This window comes from Nanorana parkeri, unplaced genomic scaffold (genome assembly GCF_000935625.1).
Source record: "Nanorana parkeri isolate BGI_ZX_2015 unplaced genomic scaffold, ASM93562v1 scaffold788, whole genome shotgun sequence".
NCBI classification, from domain to species: Eukaryota; Metazoa; Chordata; class Amphibia; order Anura; family Dicroglossidae; genus Nanorana; species Nanorana parkeri.
Window position 1 is genome coordinate 257,466 of NW_017307056.1, and position 23,715 is coordinate 281,180.

Sequence of the window (23,715 nt, forward strand, 5' to 3'; positions counted from 1 at the left end):
TGGGGGTTCTTCCACTGGCATTTTAGCATAAAATACCCTATACTAGGGCTGCAGCTAACGATTATTTTCATAATCGATTAGTTAGCCGATTATTGCAAAGCGGCAAGCGGGAAATTTGAATTTTAGCCAACGAATCGACGATGGAAAACGTTGGCAACGTTTTCCATCGTCGATTTTAATCGACTTAATCGAATAATTGTTGCAGCTCTAGGCCTATTCCCAACAAACTGTGTGCAGAAAAGGACCCCAAGTCAGAGGCGTACTCCTGTGAACTCCGCCACTCCACATGCAACTCCCAGGCTTTAGGAGGGGTGAAACATCCCAGTTGAAGCCTGCTCCATTCCCTCCTCCTCATAACCAGCACCCCAACCCTCCTCCTTGTATTTTTCCTACAGCTTTTGCTGCCTCTGGCTCACAAGAATGGAGGCAGTAGGCAAAGAATCCTGCTGGCCTTGAGACAGCACCAAGTCCTTCTCTTCCTTCTGCTGTTGTGCCTATCAGGCCATGGAGTGTGCGCTACAGGAAAACACAACACGGATTCTATCACTAATCCCCACCTCATCGCAGCTCACCATTTTGTTGCCTCTTCAAAAGGTGACAAAAAATAGTGCAACATGGTCCAGTGGCACAGTTACAGTTGGGCAAAAAAGTATTTAGTCAGCCACCAATTGTGCAAGTTCTCCCACTTAAAAAGATGAGAGAGGCCTGTAATTGGCATCATAGGTAGACTTCAACTATAAGAGACAAAATGAGAAAACAAATCCAGAGAAATCACATTGGCTGATTTGGAACAAATTTATTTGCAAATTATGGTGGAAAATAAGTATTTGGTCACCTACAAACAAGCAAGAGTTCTGGCTCTCACAGACCTGTACCTTCTTCTTTAAGAGGCTCCTCTCTCCTGCACTCATTACCTGTATCAATGGCTCCTGTTTGAACTTGTTATCAGTATAAAAGACACCTGTCCACAACCTCAAACAGTCACACTCCAAACTCCACTATGGTGAAGACCAAAGAGCTGTCGAAGGACACCAGAAACAAAATTGTAGACCTGCCAATTACACCCCTCTCTCATCTTTTTAAGTGGGAGAACTTGCACATTTGGTGGCTGACTAAATACTTTTTTGCCCCACTGTACCTTACATCCCACATGCTGGTGAAGGGCAGAAATGGCCTTCTGGAAAAACTAATAGTGTCTGGGTACCTGCAACTGCAGTGAAGCACATGCCATGGAGGCTGATTCCACCAGCTAGGATGCGAGCAGCTGCAAAGCCTGCAGCTTTGCCAGGCTTGCATTAAGATGCTGGACATGGGGGCATTTTAAGAAATGTTTTCTTCCACCCCAGCAGCTGTGGAAGAGACACCTGCCTTGGAAAGAATGCTTTTGGAATTCTGTGGATGTTCATGCTTTTGCTTGACCCTCCTTAACGTGGCCCATGATCCTCTTCCCTGCTAGACGTGGCATATCCTAAGCCTTTGAAATTCCTTGTGAGACTTCCCTCCATGTCATAGGGGTGTTACAATTTAATCGCAGGCCGCATCAGCATTATGGTTGCCCTTAAAGGACCGTTCGTATCTGTAAGACTATGTAAATGTGTCTACTCGTTATCATATTAAATAATTGCCTCCGAATTCAATTATTATTGTTTTTTTTAATAACTTAAGCAATAGTAGTAATAACTTAAGCAATAACTAGCTCTAAAAGAAGAAGTCTAAGAAAAATAATGGCAACCAGATATTCAAGTGTACAACTATTGTACAATTTATTGAAAACGTAGTTTTGGTAACAGAAAGTTATTTTTTTAAATCATCAGACAAATATGACCAAGCACTGTTAATTACAATAATTCTGTTTAACTTTATTAGAGACTTCTCAGGCAGAACCATAAAGTTTCTTGTGGATGATACCAGCAATGTGTGACCCTCTATTTCAACTGGCATAAAATTGTATTCTCATATCAGCAGATGTCCAGGGCACCCTATACCCCGAGCCCCCCCCAGAAGTCAAGAGTCCTCTACCCTTCTTTACCTCACAGTGGACCCCCTTTACCTTTGTGCTGCTGCTGGGAAGAACCTGGGGGTTGAGCTGAGAAGCAAAAAAATGCAGGGTCTGGAGGAGGACCAGAGGAGGGTTTGAATCAGCTGCCAGAGCCTTCTGAATGCTGAGACCAGGGAAGGCGGAGACAAGGGGGTGCTGCGGCTGCACAGAGAGCTGCAGGATCTGTAGGAGAAGTTCAGTCCTCCTCTCTGCTGTCAACTGCTGAGACAAGGTTGGGGCGGAGACAAAGGGGTTCCACAACTGCAGGAGAGGTGCGAGTGCCACATAAAATGGCCTGGTGGGCCAGAATCAGCCCACAGGCCTTGTGTTTGACACATGTGCACTGGAGGCTGCAGCAAATCAGTAATTGTGTGATCAAATAATTGTGCCAATTTCTCATTGCTAATTTAAAAGCCTATGGTGGGGTTATCAGAAAAGGAGAACAGGAATCGGAGGACGAAGAGTGCCCATTAGCAGCAGTTACAGACAACTGGCTGCTCTGTATCTGGGAGGAGGAAGAAGAGGAATGGTTTTTCAGCCACTCAACTACCTTATATGCATGCTGTAGCTGTATGGCTACTCTGAGATAGAAAATGCAGACATGCCCTGCCTCTAGGTGTTACATCCCGACAAAAGGTTTTGCCTGCAGAACCTGCTCGCTCCCTACCACCTCCATGTGCAAAACCTTTGCCTGTAGCTTCAGGCTTGTCTAAATTTACTGACAGAAATGGCAATGAAGGGGATAAATATGTGGTGCTTTACTGCCCAAGTATGAGGTGACATGCTGCAAACAAAGGGCAGTCATGCCTGTATGCCCTAAAATGAAAAAAACTAAATAGGTTTTTTTTTTAATCTGGAATTCTCTGCAGAAGCAGCCTCAAAGAAACAAGTAGCCACACAGGAGCAGGACTGAGCAGGACAGGTAAAGCACAGGTGCAAAGAGTTCACGCTGGCTGATCGGAGCGGTTTCGGAACAGTTTAATTGTCACAGGTCAGCTAGAACTATGAGGTGAGTGAAAAGCACTCACCTCATAGTTTTCCTTTAAGACACATTGCTCAAACACCGAGCAACAAGTGCGCTGGTCATTTAATACAAAGGTTAAGAGCGGATTGGCAGAAAGCCGAGCACCTTGGGCAGGTCATGAAACATCATGTGACAGTTTTTTTCTAAAACAACATATACTTACGATTTTAGGACAGTGGTGGAGCGCCAAGGCACGGTTGCAGCTGCGATCATGGTGCCCGTGGTAGTTCTCCCACTGACTCCAAGCTGTAGAGGGACTGCAAATCTCAGCAATACATTATATAGCAATGCAGAATACCACCAGCTATTGAGGACTACAAATCTCAGCAATGCATTTTACAGCAATTCAGAATAATTCAGCAATTCAGAATAATACAATCAGCTATTGAGGACTACAAATCCCAGCAATACATTATACAGCAATGCAGAATAATAGTATATGAATTTTCTATATACTCTGTGCTGCCGCTCTGCTCTGGGGTGCCGGCCTTATATCTCAGGCAGATGGTCTCAGGAAAGTCTCAGTAAGGCTGTAGAGGGTCTCAGAAGGGGTCCAGATTGTCTTACTGTCAGGATCCAGAGCACCCCCAGGTGGCACTGGAGCCAGGTCCTGCAGTTCCTGTGCTCGCCTGCGGGTGTCTCCAGCAGCCAGGAGCTGTCAGGAACCTGCCAGGATCCAGAGCACCCCCAGGTGGCGCTGGAGCCAGGTCCTGCAGTTCCTGTGCTCGCCTGCAGGTGTCTCCAGCAGCCAGGAACTGTCAGGAACCAGACCACCACTGGGTGGTGCTGGTACCTGCAGCTCCAGTACTCACCTGCAGGTGTGCCCCAGCTGTGAGTGATAATGCCATCACCTGGTGCTTCCTGGGAGGATATATAGGCCCTCCCTGCAGTCAGGAAGCTGGCTCAGTATTGCGTCGCCTGCCCCTGACTGACTCCCGTGTCCTGTAACCCTGCTACCTGAACCCTGCTACCTGAACCCTGCTACCTGAACCCTGCAAACCCGTCACTGACCCGGCCTGTTACCTGACCACTCTTCTTGGATCCTGTTCCTGTACCACGCTGCCCTCCTGTTAACGACCCAGCTTGTTACCTGACCCCTCTTCCTGTATCCTGAACCCTGCTATCTATCTGCAGTCCCTAGCCTTTTTCCCGTTTTCTGTTGCCGCTGGCTGTAGGTGTGTTTGTTCCAACCATGTTTTTGTTACTTCACTGCTAACCTGTGGGGGTTGATGGGGTTTGTAGTTTTGTTTGCTGTGTAACAATTAAACCTTGTGCATAACCTCATCCAGTGTGGTCACACTAATTTGGTCTATCTGCGTGGGTACCTGCATGCGGTGTGGGGACACACGTGCGCGTTACCCTGACACTTATGAAGGCTGTGGAGGGTCTCAGGACAGGTTTCAGAGGATCTCAGGAGGGGTTGTGGAAGGTCTCAAGAGGGGAAAATGTGCAGGCCCGCGCTGTAAACAGTCGCCGCATGGTTCCCCAGAAGGCTGCCATGAGGTGCCCAGCAAGCGTGGGACCTTAAGGCAGCCTCTTCAATTTAAAAATGTAAACCATGCCTCCTAAAATGGGGCCCCCCCTAAGCCTTGGACCCTGGTGCAGTCGCACCAGAGGTAGGTCTGTCCCCGAGTGCTGCAATCTCTGTGAGAGGTAATAAACGCCTGTAAGTGTTAGCTTACACAATAACTAGCTTGGAAATGTATATAAAGCCCTGCTAAGGAGATTTCCCTTCACTTTTTGCCCTGGACACAAAACAGTCGATAATTTGAAATCTCTTTAAAGTGAATGGAACTCCCATCACAGAGAATTGTTACATGTATAGGTATCCCTGTTGGAGGATTTTCCCTTACCTGCTGTTTTGGTGAAAACTCTAAAATGTTTAGATGTGCCATCTCATTAAAGTTAACTTTCTGTCTCATTAAAGCAGTTCTCTGGGATAATAATATACCCAGAATTATTTCTCCCTTAGACGTCATATCAAAATAAAATACTGTATATGTTCTACTTGAAGAGACAGCAATAATTGTTTTGTATGGAAATTTCCATACTGTAAAGGCAAGGAGTAAAGGTGTCTTGTTGCTTCATATCTACTCATTTAGTAAACCATAAGTGTATAATATTAGCACACCTTCACAGCATGCTGATTTTAATTTAGCATATGGAAAGCCATCAGAGACAGAGAGGATTGACTTTTTGCTGTTTTCAAAGGTATAATAGTAATATATTTGCCAAGGCAAAGTGATGGATAAAGACAAACCTATATTAAAGAGATGTCCAACTCAAGAAAAATGTGTGTAATAATTAATATGTGTCACGATTATAAAAGGTGTAATTGTTACCTACTGTTCACCTCCCCAACCACTTGCGAATGCATGCTTCATCTTGTGATACTTACAGACTCATTCCTTGATCACATGTTGGGCATTATCTTCACTATTAATTAAAATAGCACCTCATCAAGTGGCCTCTGATGACATCCCACACAATACATCTAACCCCACGGTGCCCAACCTGGGTCCAGAGGGCTGTGTGTGGCCAATGGGTGCTTATTGTGTGTCCGTGAGGTCTCAATAGCCACAAGTCAGTGTTTTCCTGCCTAAATTCTTATATAAGGTCAGTGAAGAAAAAATATTCACTACACTGAATTATACCATTATAATGGTTTGGGTAGTTGTTTATTACACTCTGTATTCATTTCTTCTTGTCCTTTTGAGTATTTTTCTTTTTTTATAATTGACTTGCTGAACGGGATAGCAAATGTTAGTAATTTTTAAAGCAAAAATCCAGTCCGGCAAAAATGAATAGCTCAATAAAAGATACAATTAAAATAACAGCCTTTGAAGTAATACTAACCTTCAATCTGTCACAGTAATTATTTTCCGCCACTAGTTGTCCTTACACTTTCTGGTTGAATGATAGCCAGCATTAAATCACCCACATCCGCTGAGCCCAGACTGCCATGGACCCGTCCCCAGCCTGTGACTGGTCAGTGAAGGAGAAGCAGTGCAGTGATGAGCTCATCTTGCTGTTACTCTGCATTCTCCTCTAAAAGAAAAAAAGCTTCAAAAAACAAATGCAGCCACCACATCTAAGGACTGGTAAGCTGCAATTTATAAAAATTATATTTTGGGGTTGAGACACGCTTTACACTTTATTACAGGAAGATGCACTTTGTGACAGTATTTACCTCCTTTCAGGTATAGTCCTGCTTGAGGCATTCCTAGGTATTAATGGACAAAGAAAGGCTTATCAAAATAAAACAGTTTAAAGTACAGTTACTTTGTAAGTAACAGTCATTAATCAGATCCACTCAGTAATCATCTCATAACTGCTCTGAATGCAGAAAAATTAAATAAGATATGTTGCTGCGGGCTACTGCACTTTGCACTACCTTACTGGTCTAAATCAGTGGTCCTCAACCTGTGTAACCTCAGAACCCTCATTTGTCCTTGGTCATTAAGTCACACTGCACTGGAATGCACAGGGTTGCAATACCGCGTATTACCGTGTGGGTGATCAAACTGTGGGCGGGAGGTGCGTCTGGGGTGCCATTCAAATTAATGGCAACACAATGCACCTCCCACACCAGAATAAACGGTAGGTGCGATTGTGTGGTACAGCGCGTTAATCGCATGGGACTGTGTGATTAACACACTGTACTAGTGTGAACGTGCCCTCAAAAACACTGACAGACACACACAACCACAGACACACACAACCACAGACACAATTTCACACACTCACAGACATTCTAACATACACACTCCACTCCTTGGGCCCTGTGTGGGTTGCTGTGCTGTGACGGAGCATTGCTTGTATAGTTCCCTTGCGTGCCCCGTAGATGTGCCGGGAGACAGAATGTGACATTACTCCAGTCCAGGCACCTCTACAAGGCAGTAGAGGGAGCTGCAAGAAATGCACATAGGAATGGACCTCCCTTGCAGTCATACCCCAGCCCACCTCACCCAAGCTGATTCTCGGCATTGGGCAGCATAATTTGAATGGCTGCTCGGCACAAGAACTGACAGTGCTGCACTAGGGGAACTCTGGGCAAAACCTTTTTTTTCAAAGGTTAAACTACAGGTTAAAGTCTCTTATTTTTTTGGCCTATATCTACTGCTAGCAAGCAGTTAATATATGCCCCGTGATTAAAAAGAAAATAAAATATTTGGCAAATACCTAATTACTTACATGTTCCAGCGTTGCTTGCTCCTTGCTGAAGAACTCCCAGCTACCGAACACTGTGAACGAGAAGGTAAGGGGAGCGCATGTATAGTAGAGGGGAGAGAAAATTAAACTGAATGGACGCAGCCGGGAGTGCGCACGTCGGACAGACACAGTGGGATACGAGGAGTGGGACTGCCGGCAGTGAGTGGAACGAGATGATCGCAGCAAGAGGCTCTAGGGGGAAAACAATGTTGCCTTTAATGTCACTTTAAGTGCTCGTTTTCTTCTTTTTTCATTTTTCTGAAAGTTCGATGTTCCTGTTTAAAGTATTGAAGTTATTGTACTATGTACTGTTACTGCCAAGTTTAGAGTGTGGGAGAACCATTATGTATAATGTGAATGGCAGTGGTTTGAATACTAAATGGCTGTTAAGTGTGGAGGCAAGTAGACCTTTCCCAATTTCATAAATGACAAAATATATTATGTCACCCGTGTGTTCTGAAATTCTTGTTTCTGAATTGGGTTAGGTGATTAGAGCAAGGATGAACATGTTATTACCTTCTTTTTTGTTGAGTCAAGAGAGCCGTTTGTTGTTGAGTGAAGAGGTGCAATGTCGGTTGTTGGCAGAGTTTTCACTGGCATTACTTGCGTGTTACAAAATCATACAATAATTAAGCATGTTGTTTCACATGTAAAAGACCAGGTTATTATTTGCTTCAGTTTAGCTCGCTACAGGTCCTACCGTAGCTTTTAAAGTTCTGAATCCCTCTGCGATGGCACTTTTATTTTACCGAATCCTACCAGGAGTTGGCGGGATTAATTTTTAGGTATAAAAAAAATTAAACATGAGGCAGTTAATATTATTACTTAATGCACCCAAACACAGGTCTTGACAGGCAAGTGTTCAGCAACACAGAGCAATTTAAGGTCATGCGGAGAAAAGTGGAAACTTGGGAACAGGTGAACAGTTTAAAAAGGAGTGAGCTCAATGGCAGAAACTAGAAGACTCAAACAGCTTTGGCACAACCAGCAAACATACTTTTAGCAAAATAGCAGCATCAAGATTCTCCAAGTTAACAAGAGATTAACTGTAGCAACTAAAGTGGGTATTCTTACCAGCTGCAAGCTAGGCAATACAATAAATGCTATTCATTTTCTAAAAGGCGTGTTTATAAATCATACAGATCAAGTTATCCCTCCATATTAACCATAAATACAATGACTTCTGGTGTTCAATGGATTATTGACATGTATGAAACACACAGGAAATTATAATATATTTTCTAAAGTTATTATAACATTTAAATGAAAATATTTTGTGACTTTCACATTTTTACATACTTACCATTCCTATTTTTCATGAGGGCTTTTTAATACGACCCTATAGTAAAAGCCCTTTCGTGTATGTAGGCTGTATGATAACAGCAAGACAGGGGCAAAATATTTACTGTTCCCTTCCCATGGAAAAAACTTGTACCCAGATGCCAATGTGGCAGGCTGCTAGTGTTGGGGTGGAGAGTTTGTGATGTATTAAATTCGTTTTAAATAAGTAAGAAATCAAGTGCTTAATTTTGTGTAAAAACACAGATTCAACATCTGGCAAGTTTGTCACCCCAACAATAGGGATTAAACCTTCCGTCCGGCTGTTCACCACACAAACAGCAGGATTACAAATCTCAAACCATCTTCTAAAAAGTGGTAAGCCCTGAAATCGGTCCTGTGTCGAATATTGATGGATCATAGGTCCTACGTAAAGAAAGAAAAGTCCCTAAAAATGTTCTTCCTTATTTCAGAGGTCCAATCCCTTGAATTGCTCCACCAACACATGCAGGAGAATTCATCAATCTCTTCTCTTTGGGAAAGCAGATTTGCAATACCACCTAGCTCTGTCATATATAAAACATAAAAACTGATTTTTCAGAACCCTCCCTGCTTGCTTAGTCCGACACAAAAAATCATGCACATTCATCTGCAAAAAACAGAACTGTAATGGAACCATAGTTCCTAGCTCCTCAAAAAATGCTGCAGCCTTCCACAAATATTACATTAACCTATACAGCCTTATACTACCCTCAACCTCACCTCCAAGCCTACAAAGAAGCCACAACATTTTCTACCTTCTGGAAGGGAGCTAGTGAAGCCCTCTCGGCCCCATTCACCACCCTGGAACTACAACCCTACATCTCATCCATGACCCATACTCAACAGGTGGGCTTTGCCCTCTTTCGCAAAGCACACAGTGATTTCCCTTATGGCTTATGCCATAAAACATTATAATCAGTTATGCCTTTTATCTGCCGATGCTGAGAAGGTATTTGATTGCCTACTGTGGATTCTATATGCCACCCTTCAACAGATCAGCATCGTCCCCGTTTAAGAGAAGATCATGGCACTGTATCATAGTCCTTTGGTCGAATTCATGTCAATAGCATTTTAGCTATGAAGCACTTTACCAATGTGATCCAAATGAACCCTATTATGCAGGGTCCCCTGGTGGCGGAATAATTAATTCATTCATTTGGGTCCATTCACTTGTCTGTGGTGCGACATTAGTCTGCTGAAAATAATCAGGAGGCTTGGGTCTACCTCACTCAGAACTAAGGATGCACCGATACCGGTATTTTGGTACCGAGTACCGATAATTTTTTTCGGTACTCGCCGATACCAATTACCGAGTAACGGAAGTCCCATTCAGGAAGCCAGGTGGCGTGTAATGACTCGCCACCTGGCTTCCTGATTAGCCGGGCAGCGTGTAAAGTCTCGCTACCCGGTTTCCCGATTAACAAGGAAGTCTGTCCCCTCTTACCTTGGTATGTCCAGCCTGTCAGCCCCGGGATCTCTCCAGCCAAAACGCGGCCTCCCGGAGCCGTCTGGCTGGCCAATCAGGAAGCCGGGCGCCATGTAATGACGCAACGCCCTGCTTTCTAATTGGCCGGGAGGCCGGCTCCATGCTCCCTCATCATGAGATGATGAGGGAGCATGAAGCCAGCTTCCCGGCCAATCAGAATGCCAGGCGCTGCGTCATTACACGGCGCCCGGCTTCCCGATTGGCCAGCTTTTCAACCAATCAGGAAGAACGAGAGAGCATTGAGCCGCTTCCCGGCCAATCAGAAACCGGGCAGCGTGTAATGACGCGCTGCACGGCTTCCAGATACAGGAAGTATCGGGCTAAGCATTGGAATATTTGGGCGAGTACTCGCCCAAATACTCGGTATCGGCACCGATATCGATACTAGTATCGGTATCAGTGCATCCAGGGCCGGATTTACTCCCCCTGCCACCCCAAGGCCAGGTTCCACAATACGCCCCACTGTTTATTTATTTTTATCACTGTTTATTTTTTATTCAATTATTTCTCCATTTTTTTTATTTTTATTTATTAAATTTTGTATTCAAACTCGGTGGCCTTTTGCGAAATCCGAGCCTGGGTGCATCCCTACTTAGAACTATATTAAAATCTGCACTGTTGACTCATATCATCAACTGGATATTTCACAGCACAGACAAATTGTGTGTCAGACTTGAAGACTCTCTAAATCCTCTTCCCGTTCCCTTCATACCATTATTATTATTATTATTATTATTATACAAGAGTTATATAGCACCAACAGTTTGCACATATTACAAAATATGGGGAGACAATCCAGTTACAATACAATTCCATCCAAGAGGATTAGAAGGGCCCTGCTTGTGAGGGTTTACCATGGATTAAACTCCAGGATCGCCTTCTTCCCTCTATCCTTCATATCTGTATCCCCCTCTTCTTTGAAAATGGGTAATTTAAAAGGATCAGACTCTTTTTATGTGGGCCCCATGACCCCAATTCTGGGAAACTCTGCGATCTCCCCCAGGCCTGCATGTTTCCCCTTCATTTCTTGGTTAAATAGGGCCCCCTCAAAATGGCAATGCAGGACACCGGCTCACTACTTTCAATTGTAGGATTTTTCTAATCAACTCTGTGGACAGGGGCCTCTTTCCAGAGACCTCTCACCCTTTGAGACTTTATGCCTACAATCTGAAACCTCAAATCACCTTAGCTCCCAACTCTATGCTGCTCTGCCTGAGAAAAGAACCGGAACCCCCAATATTCTGAATATGACCTCCATAAAAAATATTTGCTCTCGCAGACAAGCTCAGCATAGAAAGGTCAATCCAAGAGAGGAATTTTAAAATCTTAACACTAGGGTTGCACAGATACCAAGTACAGTACTCGGTACAAGTACGAGTACATGTACCGATACTTTTGAGCTCACTACACTAGAGAAAAATTAAAAAATTAGGAGGCAGCTGTCATTTGTAAGGAGCACACGGAGCTCCCGGGATTTGTAAATCTCTGTTTTAATGTACGATTTTGTTTTTATAAATATAAATAAAGGGATGCACAGATACCAGTTTTGCTAGTACGAGTACTGGTACTTGACCTAGTACTTACAAGTACGAGTACTGATACATTTTTGTTTACTGTCATGTGACAGTTTTTCTAAAACAATACAGACTAATGATTTCAGGACAGTGGTGGAGCACCAGAGCCCGGTCCCAGCTGCAACCTCTGCAACCCTGGTAGTTCTCACGAAAATGCCAGGTATCTGCACTGGTACTCGAAAAGTATCTGTGCATCCCTACTTAACACAATAGTTTAGATGCCCCTCCACCATAAGGAAAATATTACCCTCTGCCTCTGACCGATGCTGATGCTGCGACACAGCAAGAGGGACTATATTATACATTTGGTGTCATGCCATCCAGTCTTGGCCTACTAGTTACAAGTATTTACTATCTATGAACAGTTGATAGGCCTTGAAGTCCTGATGAATCCAGAAACTGTGCTTCTCTCATTGTTCCACTTCCTCCTCTCAGCTGTTAAAGCTGTGATTTTGAGGCATAGGAGATCTTCCTCTCTCCTCCATCCAGGAATGAGTTTCTGAAATTACCCACCTTCAGCACATTGTAGAACTAACAGCCCTAGTACATGACAGATTCAAACTGTATATTTCCACTTGGAGCATCTGGATTGCTTTATTATAGGCTCTACTCACTTAGGAACTTGCTCTAAAAACATAAGTGTTGAAGGCCACAAAACTTATATATAGTCAAACAAAATGTTTCAGATTAGAGAACAATGCATAGACAATAATTTTTATGAATGATAAATAATTTATATGAATTAATTCAATTGATTTTCACTCTTAACTCTTTATGAGTGCAGATAAAGTAAATAGCATTCTCTTGTCTCTTTTGTCCATGAATTAAATCAAGATTCCACCAATCCCTCCCTCTAATGTCAGCTACTTGTAGCACCAGTTTTCACAACACCTCTGCTGTTAAAGATTTATTAGCTCCCTTCCCTGGCAGGCAAATTTTAGGTCAGGGAATTAATTTATGGTTTTGGCAAAATCCACTGTGTAACCCGCTTGGGCTCATCCATGAGGTTACAGGGGAAATTTGTGTTGTGTTTTATATGTGAGGGCACCAGCTCTTGGGGGGAGAGTATACTCAACAATGTATAAGGTATGCAAGTTCGTTATTTCATTGATATCTTGACTTTTGCCTTTATCACTCTTCCCTGATATCCCTCCCCCCACACACCATAAAGAAGAGAAGGAAGATAAATTCACAGCTCATAAAGATAAAAGAGGACAGCATGAAGTCCTTGGTTACAATGCCAGAATATTGTTTCTTTACACGCAAGTGTGCTTTAGCATCTGTCTATATGAAAGACACATAAGACTGGGCTGGACACTAAGAGGCAGTGACAACACTTAATCAGGCAATGACATACCTTCATTTATACAGAACATGGAAAAAAACAACAACATGACTGTTTGAAATTTCCCAGCAATTTCTTGCTGAGAAGTTCAAAGTTATTATTATATAAATATATATATATATATATTTACAGGATTTATATAGCGCCAACAGTTTGTGCAGCGCTTTACAATATAAGGAAGACATTACAATCACAATACAATTCAAGACAAGATGGTAAGGGCTTACATACCCCTGAGGGCTTACATTCTAAAAGGGAGGGGGAAGTGATACATGAGGAGGTAGCTGTGTGGGGATGAATTGTTTGCGAACGTGATGGTTGAGCGGTTAGATTGAGGTGGGATAGGCTTCCCTAAATTGGAACTACTAACTGGCTAATTTTTCAGTGACTTGTGGCTAAGTCGCTCAGCTATTGAATTTTAGCAGCGTTTCACAAGATCGCCAGCAACAAAACACTCTTCATTCACCTCTATGGGCTTAGCTACAAATCATTGAAGAAGAATCATCACTGCATTGGAGAAAAATACAATTAGAAAAAAATAAGTTAGGATTGGACTGAGCATATTTATTAAAGTGCATTGCTATCAAATCACAGGCAGATATCTGTTGGCCCTTTTGTTTCTGTCTAAATGGTACAAAATGTTGACTCCGTCTACTTGTAATCACAACAGGTGCTTATTCCCTTATTCTAAGCCGGAACAATAAACATGCTCTAATGAACATGTGTGTATGTAAATCACACATATCAATCCACGCTGCATTGCCCATATTCAGGGATATTTGTCTATTCTGATTAAGACAGCAGCTGTCTGATAAATATCTGAATTGTTTCATTATATTGTGCTTAACACTGAAAGTCAACTGCAAAAGTGATGTGAAGAAAACAAAGGCCATTACAATGTTTTCTCAAACCTAGAAAGACATCAGTACATTATAACAAGGAACAACAGCTGTCTTCGAGGTAGGGAAATTCCCTCGGAAGACTAAAAACATAAACCAAGCATGAAGAGCCTCCACTTTATTTTATATTACTAGACTGTGCAAGCACCTTCAGGCACTTTTTGTCCATCTGCTTGAAAATATGCTATATTTTATATGACTGTTATTTCAGTCATTTAGATGTGCAGGGAATTTTTTATCAAGTAAAATAATTTTCACCAAACCTGACAAGCACATTAAGGGGGGTGATAAAACTGTGCCTGAAAAAAACAGTCTACAACTGTTGCACTTGAACGTAGATATAGCATTTTTGAAGTAATGTCTTGCTGATGAAATTACCTGATAGAGCAGACATGTCAAAATGGCGTTTTATGGGCTGCACGTGACCCTCTGACTCATATTTTTGTGGTCCTTATTCTGTTTAAGAGTCCAATCTGAATGAGCCCCCCCCCCCAAAAAAAACTATCAGTTGATAGACTATACTTTTGTAATTCACTTTTGTAATTTACTTACTTAATTTTGCACCTGAATACCTCATACAATTTGTTATGGACCCATTCTATGGGATACAATATTGTAAGTTGTAGCTATTATAGTAATGTTAAAGATGAATTCCAGGCAAAATAAATGTTGTCTAAAGAGCCATCTGTATTCTCACTTGAATCTTGTTGTCCTTTGTATATTTCTTCCAGATCTGTGCTGTAATCCAGAGTGAAGCATTGCCTCTGTGCAGGAGTTTTCTGTAATAAAGACCAGTCACTGCTGCTCTCTCTACTTGTGCAGGGTGACTGGTCTTGTATCCGCCCCCTCCTGTAGTTTTATGCAGGCAGCTTGTAGTGGCAGGATCTGTGGAGTTGCATACCCAGCTCAAAGTTAAGCTGGGTATACACGGTTCTATTTTCTTTGTGCAACCTGCTGGCTGAACAAATAATGTATATGTATATATACATATTTATATGTACAAAGCAGTCAGTGAGTGGAGGCGTCCTTAACCCCTTCGTGACTGACGACGTACAGTGTACGTCGCCAGCATCGGGGAGCCAAACCCCCCATCTGCTAGAGGCAGCTCAGTTTTTCGCCTAGTGTAGAGAAGTAAGGACCTAAGCTCCCTGCTGGGAATTCTTTTTTCTTCTGTCTTCAAGACCTTCAATCAAAAGCTTAGCAGGGTGACAGGCTGGATAATATAGTATAGATCCTTGTAGTCCCTCCAGCTCAGATATTGTATGCATGCATGCAGATCCTTAGCTACATGTGGGTCCAGCTGCAACAGCCCTGGGTGGAATACTCACAGACCTGGATGTAAGGGCCGTCTGTGAGTATTCTACACGGGGGGGGGCATATATGACTGAGTGACTTGTTGCTCTATCACAGTGTCCCCCCAGGCAGACAGCACCCCTGCTGCGGTGGAGAAGTAAACTGTCATGGGGAAGGTACCCGCTCTGTCATCTGATATGGTGAATATTTAGATACCTCTCCTTCCCCTTCTCCTCCTTGGTGGCCTGTAGTTACCACTTGTCCATCTGTGCTGTGTGCCCAGTGGTGCAGGTGCAGTACACTTGATTGCTTGGTGGGTGTTTTCTGCAGTAGATGCACAGCAGATTCACCGCCATGATCGCTGTACACTTATTTCTGCCAGATCCTTGTATCATAGGGCCTTAATCCTGTTTGCCCCAGCTTTTGCATACTTCTGCATCCGTGGACCAATCTTTTGGGAGGGGTTATGTTTCCATATATAGCTCGCATTTCCTACCAGTGGTGGTTAATTGTTCCTATCCTGGGAAGTTGTTTAGTTTTTTCCCACCCCTCAATTGTTACTGCTTTAATACGTCCCATTGGTCAGAGATCAAGATCTCCGCTGTGTCCTTCAATGAACGGAGAAGAGAAAATAGGATTTTTTTTGTACTCACTGTAAAATCCTTTTCTCTGCATTCATTGAAGGGCACAGCACCTACTCCTCTGATTGTTGTGTCTGTGACCAGTTGTGTCTCTATGTACTGCTTTGTGACTAACTGAGCTGCATCTAGCAGATGGGGGGTTTGGCCAAAGCCAGGTCCCATCCCTAGGCTGTTTTTTGCCTACTGTCCTTCTGCTGAAGGTGGTGCCATAACCCATTGGTTAGAGATTTACAGAGATTGTGTTCTTCAATTAATGCAGAGAAAAGGATTTTATGGTGAGTACAAAAAAATCCTATTTTTATTGGGTTATCTAAGCTTGGTCCCAGACCACACCAAGATAACCTCGTTAATGCTAACAGCAACATACTGAAATACAGAAACCGTAATCAAATGTGGGTGCACAATGCTTGTAAACCACCTGTTATTAAGTAGGCAAGGTGGTAAGCATTTTAACCACTTCCAGCATGTTCAGGTAAATGTACGTCCTCCGCTGGAAGTGGTTATACCAAGAACACAGTTGCTGCTGCAGCCGTGTTCTTGGTAGTCTTGCGCATTGGAGTGAGAGCAATGACTCTAGGCCAATCAATCACTGTTAGCATTAACATGACGAGTCGTAAAAGCGTTTAAATCGTCGCCTATGGGAAATTTTGGTTATTGTAGTTTTTTTGCGGTTTCATGGACGCACGCAATTTTAAGGCTTGACATGTTTCATATCTATTTATCTGGCATGACCCAACTTTTATGTTTTACCAAAAAATTGGGCATTATATTCTGTTTTTGTGGACTAAATGTAATTTTATTGTATTTTATTCTAAAAATACTTGTTTGATAAACATATGCGCAAATACTGTGCAACATACAAGATTGCACCTAGAATCTTTTTATTCTACAGGGTCTCTGCTTTCAGAAAATATATCATTGTTTGGGGGTCTGAAGCTGTTTTCTAGCCAGAAATTCAGATTTGATCATGTGTGTGCAAATGTAAGAAATTCCTCAGGGCAGCAAGTGGTTAAATGTATATTTGCACTTGCTTACTAAAAAGGCCAAAACAGACAATATCATTGGGGTATTAGATTGTATTTTGACCACCACCCACTCCAAGGGTCCTTATGTCTGGGGAGTCATACACAGAGGGATTCATGTAAATAGTTCTGCACCCCTAGATGGAGCTGATGAGTATAGGAAATATACTCTTCAGCGCCACCTAGGGGCATTAGTGCCGTGCGAATGGCATCTGCAAGAATCCCTTAAATTTAAATGAGTTTAAAAAAAAAACCTGATGATTTGTATTGGTTACCTGAGTTGGTCTCAGACAATACCCAGGTAGCTCTTTACTGGAGTTGTCCAGCCTTGATAAGACAGGAAGTTTGGTGTATACTGTATGTTCCCTCTGAGTACAATAATATGAAACACATTGAGATCTGATCATTTCCTGAAATTTATATTGCTTCTAGTGGTAGAATGTACTACACATCAAATATTGCTGTTTGATTTTATAACAATGCACAGCATCTTCAACATATTTCTCAGGGAAATTAGGATTTAATATTTCTAATATTAACACTGTAAATGACAAACAGAACATGCAATAATGAAATAATGGTTAAGTAAACCTAGTTTTCCTAGTACACTATCAGGACTGCATGGTGGAAAGGCCCTTTATCCTCAGGGACTCACCCACACCCGCTCCCCAGGTGTTACAAAAACAGGACAATAAAACACTAAACACACACCTTCCCTCCCTGACCTGTGTCCCTTCGCACCTATCCGTCCCGGCACCAAAGTAATTGTCTGTTTAATGCCATAAAACTCTGAGTAAACTCTTACTTTTATGTGTTTATGTAGGCTGGGGTTATGGGATGTAGGTGGAATGAAACAGGGAAGAGAGAGCAGATAAGAGGATATGACCCCCCATTTTACAGCTAACTTATCTATTGCTCTCAACCCTGCTTGCAGCCAAAGTCATAAAGGAATCCCCCTCCCATATTTCCCTTATCAAGCGAGTAATTCACAGCAGTGTGGATAGAAGATAGGCTTCTACCAGGTTGTTGCAGTTTCCATAGAAAAATCAAGTGTAGATGACTGGGCGCCAGTGTGTCTGTCAGTTACTGTAGTGACAGGAGATGGCACCTTTGTCACAAGAAGGTGAGTGATACAATCACACGTTATCTCTCCTCACTTGGGATATCCATTAACTCGTGCAGCTTGTCGCTATATTCTTATGTATTTGTTTTAATGAACAACAAAGGACACCAGGTAATTTAATGTTATGCCCTGCCAACAAAAGACCAATATGTTATGAACTTATTCTCAAAGACATTCTATACCTGTAGGTTCAAATGCACTGGAGGATGACCTATGACACATTTCAGTAAGATAACAATAAGCATATTTTGCCATGGATCATGGCAATCGGCTGAAAATCCTAGCCAATCATGCTGGCTGTTCAAAATTTTATGAAATCAGAAATTAATTGATAAAACTACTACACTGAAATGTGACCAAACTAAATAGGGATCATTCAGCAGCTTGTGTATTCATTACGCAGTGAGAAGAGCAGTAAATGATCGTGTATGCCTTTAGCGCCAACTTTGTTGGCGATATACAGTATATCGGTATATCACATTACTGCTCCACACCGAGGGAGATCTGTAGATAAATCTAGATCTAGACATGTGCGATTTGTTTCCCGTCCGAATTTTGTTCAAAAGCAAAACTGAATTGGACATGTGACTTTTCTGGCCAATTAGATGTCTTTTTCGGTTTAACCTCCCTGGCGGTCTCAGTTTTTTTTTTCTATTTTGATTTCCTTTTTTTCTTTTCTATTTTTTACTTTTAAATGTCCCGCCGGTTCTGCCCCCCTGCTACGCGGGTGCTCGCAAGGGACGGAAGACGGATGCCGGCATTGGCCGGAGGACACAACGGGGCTCGTGGACAAGGTAAGCAACGCACAGTGTAATCCCGAGTGTGGCTCGGGGTTACCGCTTTTGGTACTGAAAATTAACCCCGAGTCACACTCGGGATTACCACCAGGAAGGTTAATGCATCCGAAGGGGTCTGAACACAAATTTTCATTACGGCAACATGGGAGCCGTCTGATTGGCCAGAAAATTCACATGCCGTAATTCGTGTTCAATATATACATATAATACTAAAGCTGAGGCTCCTAGACCCGAATAGCATTTGCGATCCGAATTTCCGAATGCAATTAGGGTCTGGGAGCCTCAGCTTTAGTAATATATGTATACGGCTCCCAGACCCGATTGGCATTCGGGAGCTCCTGAATGCAATTCTGAAATTCGGAACCCGAATGCCGTTCGGCTCTGGGAGCCATATACATATATTACTAAAGCTGAGGTTCCCACACCCGAATGCCATTCGGGTCTAGGAGATTCAGCTTTAGTATTAATATCTGTATATGGCTTTCTGTTTTACTCACAATGAATATTCGTAAACTCATCCGAAACTAATGAAATTCGGATTTCATCCGAATTCGAAACCCGAACCAAATTGAATTTAGGATCCGAATCCTGCATTCCGAAATAACAAAATATTTGAACTGAACACAATTTTTCAGCAGCTTACATGTCTATTTAGAACAGCCTAGTCAGCTCCATTGGGTACTTTCAATTTTAAAAAGAGATTTAGGATTTAAAATGAACATGTGCACTGAATTCTAGATTTTAAGTATATGCACCCCTGCAGTAGCTTTTACTTATCTGTATAGAGTGTACAGAAATAGCGAGTAGTTTGCGAGTAGTTTGTGAGCAGCATTCTGCTCGGTACCTCCAAGGTAGCAAACAGAATAGAAAAAAAAGTTAAATTAAAAAAAAGGTTGAAAAATTATTTATAAAAATTTAAAAAAATAGGAAAATTAAAAAATATATATTTTAAAGAAAATAAAAAAAAAGAAGAAAAAATAATAAAAAAAACCACAACCAGACTGCAAGTGCCGGACTCCAGCCGCATAATGAAGCATCTGTCAGATGTCGGCAAAATAAAAACAATTGGGCCAACTGTTTCCTATTGGCCGGCACCTGCCAGAGCAGGTCTAGCAGGTCTAGCAGGTCCCGGCCAATAAATAACAACTGGGCGGAGCCGGCTGTGATGTAATAGCCGGCTCCACCCGTTGTTATTGTTTAATGACAGATTAGCATCCCCAGGTCATTTGGGGACGGTTATCTGACATTACAACTGGGCAGAGCCAGCCATGAGTACATGGCTGGTTTCCCCCAGCTGTCATTTGGCTGGAGATCGGTCGTCTTTGGCCGCTTCGGCTGTGAATACGGCTCAGCTGAGTAGAAGCATATAGGTTCGGCTCGGCTGAGCCGCTTGGCTGCTGTACAGACTATTCACTATACCTTCGGTTCGACTTTTCTACGCTACCAAAAGTGAACAAAAAGTTTTGGGTATACATACACTTTAGGCAAGCTCCAATACTCACAGTCCAAAAATAAGTGATAGAAATCAGAAGCCATTTATAAACTTTCCAGAGCAAAAATTCTTGAAGAATAAAATTATATATCATGTCAGAATAAGCTGGGTATGTACAGTATTATCTAGAAATTTCAGAGTCTTTGCCTGCATTCACAGCGACAAAAAAGTTGTGCGTTTTAATGAGCAGATTGCACCACATTGATGTCAATGGACAAATTTGAAAAACACAGGTTTTTGAGTGTTTCCATTGAAGCCTATGGGGCAAAAAAGCGCAGAATCTGCCAAAAAGCAGCCCATGTACTTGCTACAAGCGACGGGTGTTTTGCTACAGGCGACATGACGCTCAGATGTATACATGACCATTGAAATAAATGGGGGCGTTTTTTGGGGCGTTTTTTGGAGCAGAAAGAGCGCTACAAAACGCTCAATGTGAATGAGGGTTTCATGCTTATGGTACATGGTACATGTAAAAAACAAAAACAAAGGGGAGTGTTTACAGGTAACTGATTTTACTGAGTTCCATAACTGTTTTCTCTCTGTAACAGCTAAGACTGTCTCTTTAAATATTTTTTGCTATATCATCTTCTTCATTTCAGTCAATAAGTGAACTTTCTCCTCTTTCTGTTTTAAAGAGGCTGTTTAATCTTGCTTTACTTCAACTTTGATTTACTACGCAGTGATTAAAAGTGGAGATGCCTTCAAGGAGAAACAAGCAAAGGTTTTCATAGCATTATATTTAACGCAATAATGTTGAAGATTTATTGGTATCCCTTTCACCTCTTCACTAGACTGCCAAAAATAGTTATTAAACGTAACAAGCTAGCCGCTAGATCATTTTAACATCAGAACAGGACTGGCAATGCCATTATCCTTCGCTTTATAGCATGTAAAAGTGAGATAATTAACAGCAAAACAACCGGATCCCAATAACGCACAGCGTACACGTATAGCAAGTGAGAAAGGGACACTATTGATAGCAGTAGACAACCAACTTTTTCTTAGAGAAGAGGCTCATACTTTAGCTGGTTAACAAGGACAGATATAAACTACGAGCAACTCTACTTTTGTTAGAAAATTGAAGCAATGTACAGTATACTGTATAATTGGTAAACAATGCATTCTGAGATGCTTTAAAAAATTTTTTTTTTAAAAGAGGAAAAAGAGTTTCTCCCTTTATGAACGGATTATACATATGACACCTGCATCCCTATATAAAACATATGCATGCACCCCAAAAAAAGGAAATGGGACTTCAAAAGTGCCTGAAGTGCTATTTGGCCCAACGCTATTACAAATGACCTTTCTATGATACATTGCAGACAGTTATGGTTCCTAAGGCATTCTTGTACCATGACAACCATGGAACTTTCTGCCCCTGCAGAAAGCTCTTAGAAATGTAATTTACTGCATATCTGATTGGCTACCTGCTTTTCCCAGCAGTTTTTCTAAATACAACACTGGGACTGATAATGCGACTGTAGCAGGCAGCCCCTGCCACTTAGCACACATAAAGGAGGGAGTAAATAGGATGCAAGTGTGAGTTTCCTTCACAATAATTTAATAGGTATGCAGATCAACCTACAGCAAAAGGTATACAGTACGTCTGACAACTAATTTGGCGAAAATTGATGCATGTATATAACTGGCATGGAGACAACTTTTTTTTCCTTAATAAGATAGAGTTTTGCTTTAAATAACAAGCAATGAGATTGTCAGGTGTCTCCTCAACAATGATTTAATACAGGAACATCTGCCTGTACTGTTGTCAATTGTCCTCCATTTTATGGTCCCAGTGGTACAGTCCTTAATTTTCAAAATTTCTCTGTTTGATTAGCACGTCTGCCATTTGAAGCACTCATTATCAGCTCTAGGATGATTATGAAAGACCTGCAAAATCAGAAGTGGGAATGCAACAAAGATGGGAGGTCATGCACACTAAAAAAAACCAATGGAAGTCATATGCAAATTATCAGGGCTGGCTGAAGATAATCATAGAAAGTTTTAGATTCGGAATTCTTAACACATCAAGCAGGGAGTTGTTTCAGCTCCCTGCTTGTAAGAAGCAAGTCCAGTCCTAACAGAGATGCTGCCTTAGAGGGAATTTGGGCGCTTTCCTCTAGACATATGCTTAGGATGGTAGTAGATTCCCTTCCTCAGTCTGAAAAATTGAGTCTGACTCCCAAAATGCATATGTTTCCTTCTTCACATTGGTCGGTAAGTAAGTCTATAATTCCTGCCTGTTAAAGGAAGAACAATGGAACAATGCCGTTACCATTTAGGGTCAGCATATTGCTGCTGATTGCATGCATCACCATACATCATTGTGATAGCTTGTCAACCCAATTCTACTTACCACAAATGTTTCATTTTTTCTTTTACATGTAAAATCCAGTAAAGCATACAGTAGTTGTCACATAGCATGCAGACATGTTAAAGCCTGTACTATTTCACTTTTATTAAACTTTTCTAAATAAGCTTCAATAATGTTGCAGAGATTATTTAAACAATATTCATATATTCAAACAATCGACATTCAACTGTCATACAATAAAAATATTTAATTTAAGACAAAATGTTTGTCTCCATTTTTATCAGGCGTGGAGGCACCACAAACCTTTGGGACAATTGCTTGGCTTGCAAAGGGCTGAGCCATAAACAGGGGCAGAGGTTGTAGGGAAGTGATATGAAGGAGAGAACCTCTCCGATCCAGCATATTGGGGCTCCGTTTTCTGAAGTGTCTAAAGGTGGCCATACACTGTGCAAATTTCGGAAGGTGGTTGAGGAACCGCCCAAAATATGCACAGTGGGTGACGCTGTCTGCACCCTTTCAGCCTGCATCCCTCGATCAGCTGATCAAAGGAGCCGGCCGGGAAATCTTGGTACAAATGGCAGCCGCTGTCAGAATATGAAACAAACAGCGGGGGTGGCTTGATCAACGTGCTTGTAGTGTTGTTGGAGGACTTTGCTCTATTTTTTCATTCAGCCCATGGGTTGAATGAAAAAAACAGAGCAGTGTATGACCAGCTTAAAAGAGACTAGTCTATAAATCAAATGTGAATGAAAATGTGTGAAAAGAAGGAGGGGAGGAGGCGTGGCCCATAATAAAAACTCCGATCCACTCCTCTGCTTTGTGGGCGGGGTTAAAATAGTCAGCCTGCTATTTATTTCAAATTGCAATAGCCAATAGCAGGCTGGCTATTGCAGCGGCCCACTGAGCAGAGGAGTGGGCCTGAGAGAGAACTTTCTCTCACCGCTTTGGGTTGGCGGGGGGGCTGTTTCTTGAGAGTTACTATTAACTCTAAAGCAACCAGAAAGAACAGTTTTCTGGCACATAAAAAAAAATGTGTATGTGGGGTTTTTTCGAGTGCAAAGGTGACAGATTCAAGAGATTACAACATAATTAGTGTAAAAAAATCTTTATTGTATAAAAAAGGTTAAAAACCATA

General features: G+C 42.0%; 1 long non-coding RNA gene across 1 annotated transcript; it reads right to left on the minus strand.

Moving 5' to 3' along the window:
- Positions 1-1,368: 1,368 nt before the first annotated feature.
- LOC108793895 lies at positions 1,369-23,463 on the minus strand. Its single transcript, XR_001941676.1, has 3 exons — positions 23,379-23,463; positions 14,447-14,449; positions 1,369-1,381 (listed from the first exon to the last, which is right to left on the minus strand). It is a non-coding gene; the product is annotated as an uncharacterized LOC108793895 (long non-coding RNA).
- Between the last annotated feature and the right edge of the window lie 252 nt (positions 23,464-23,715).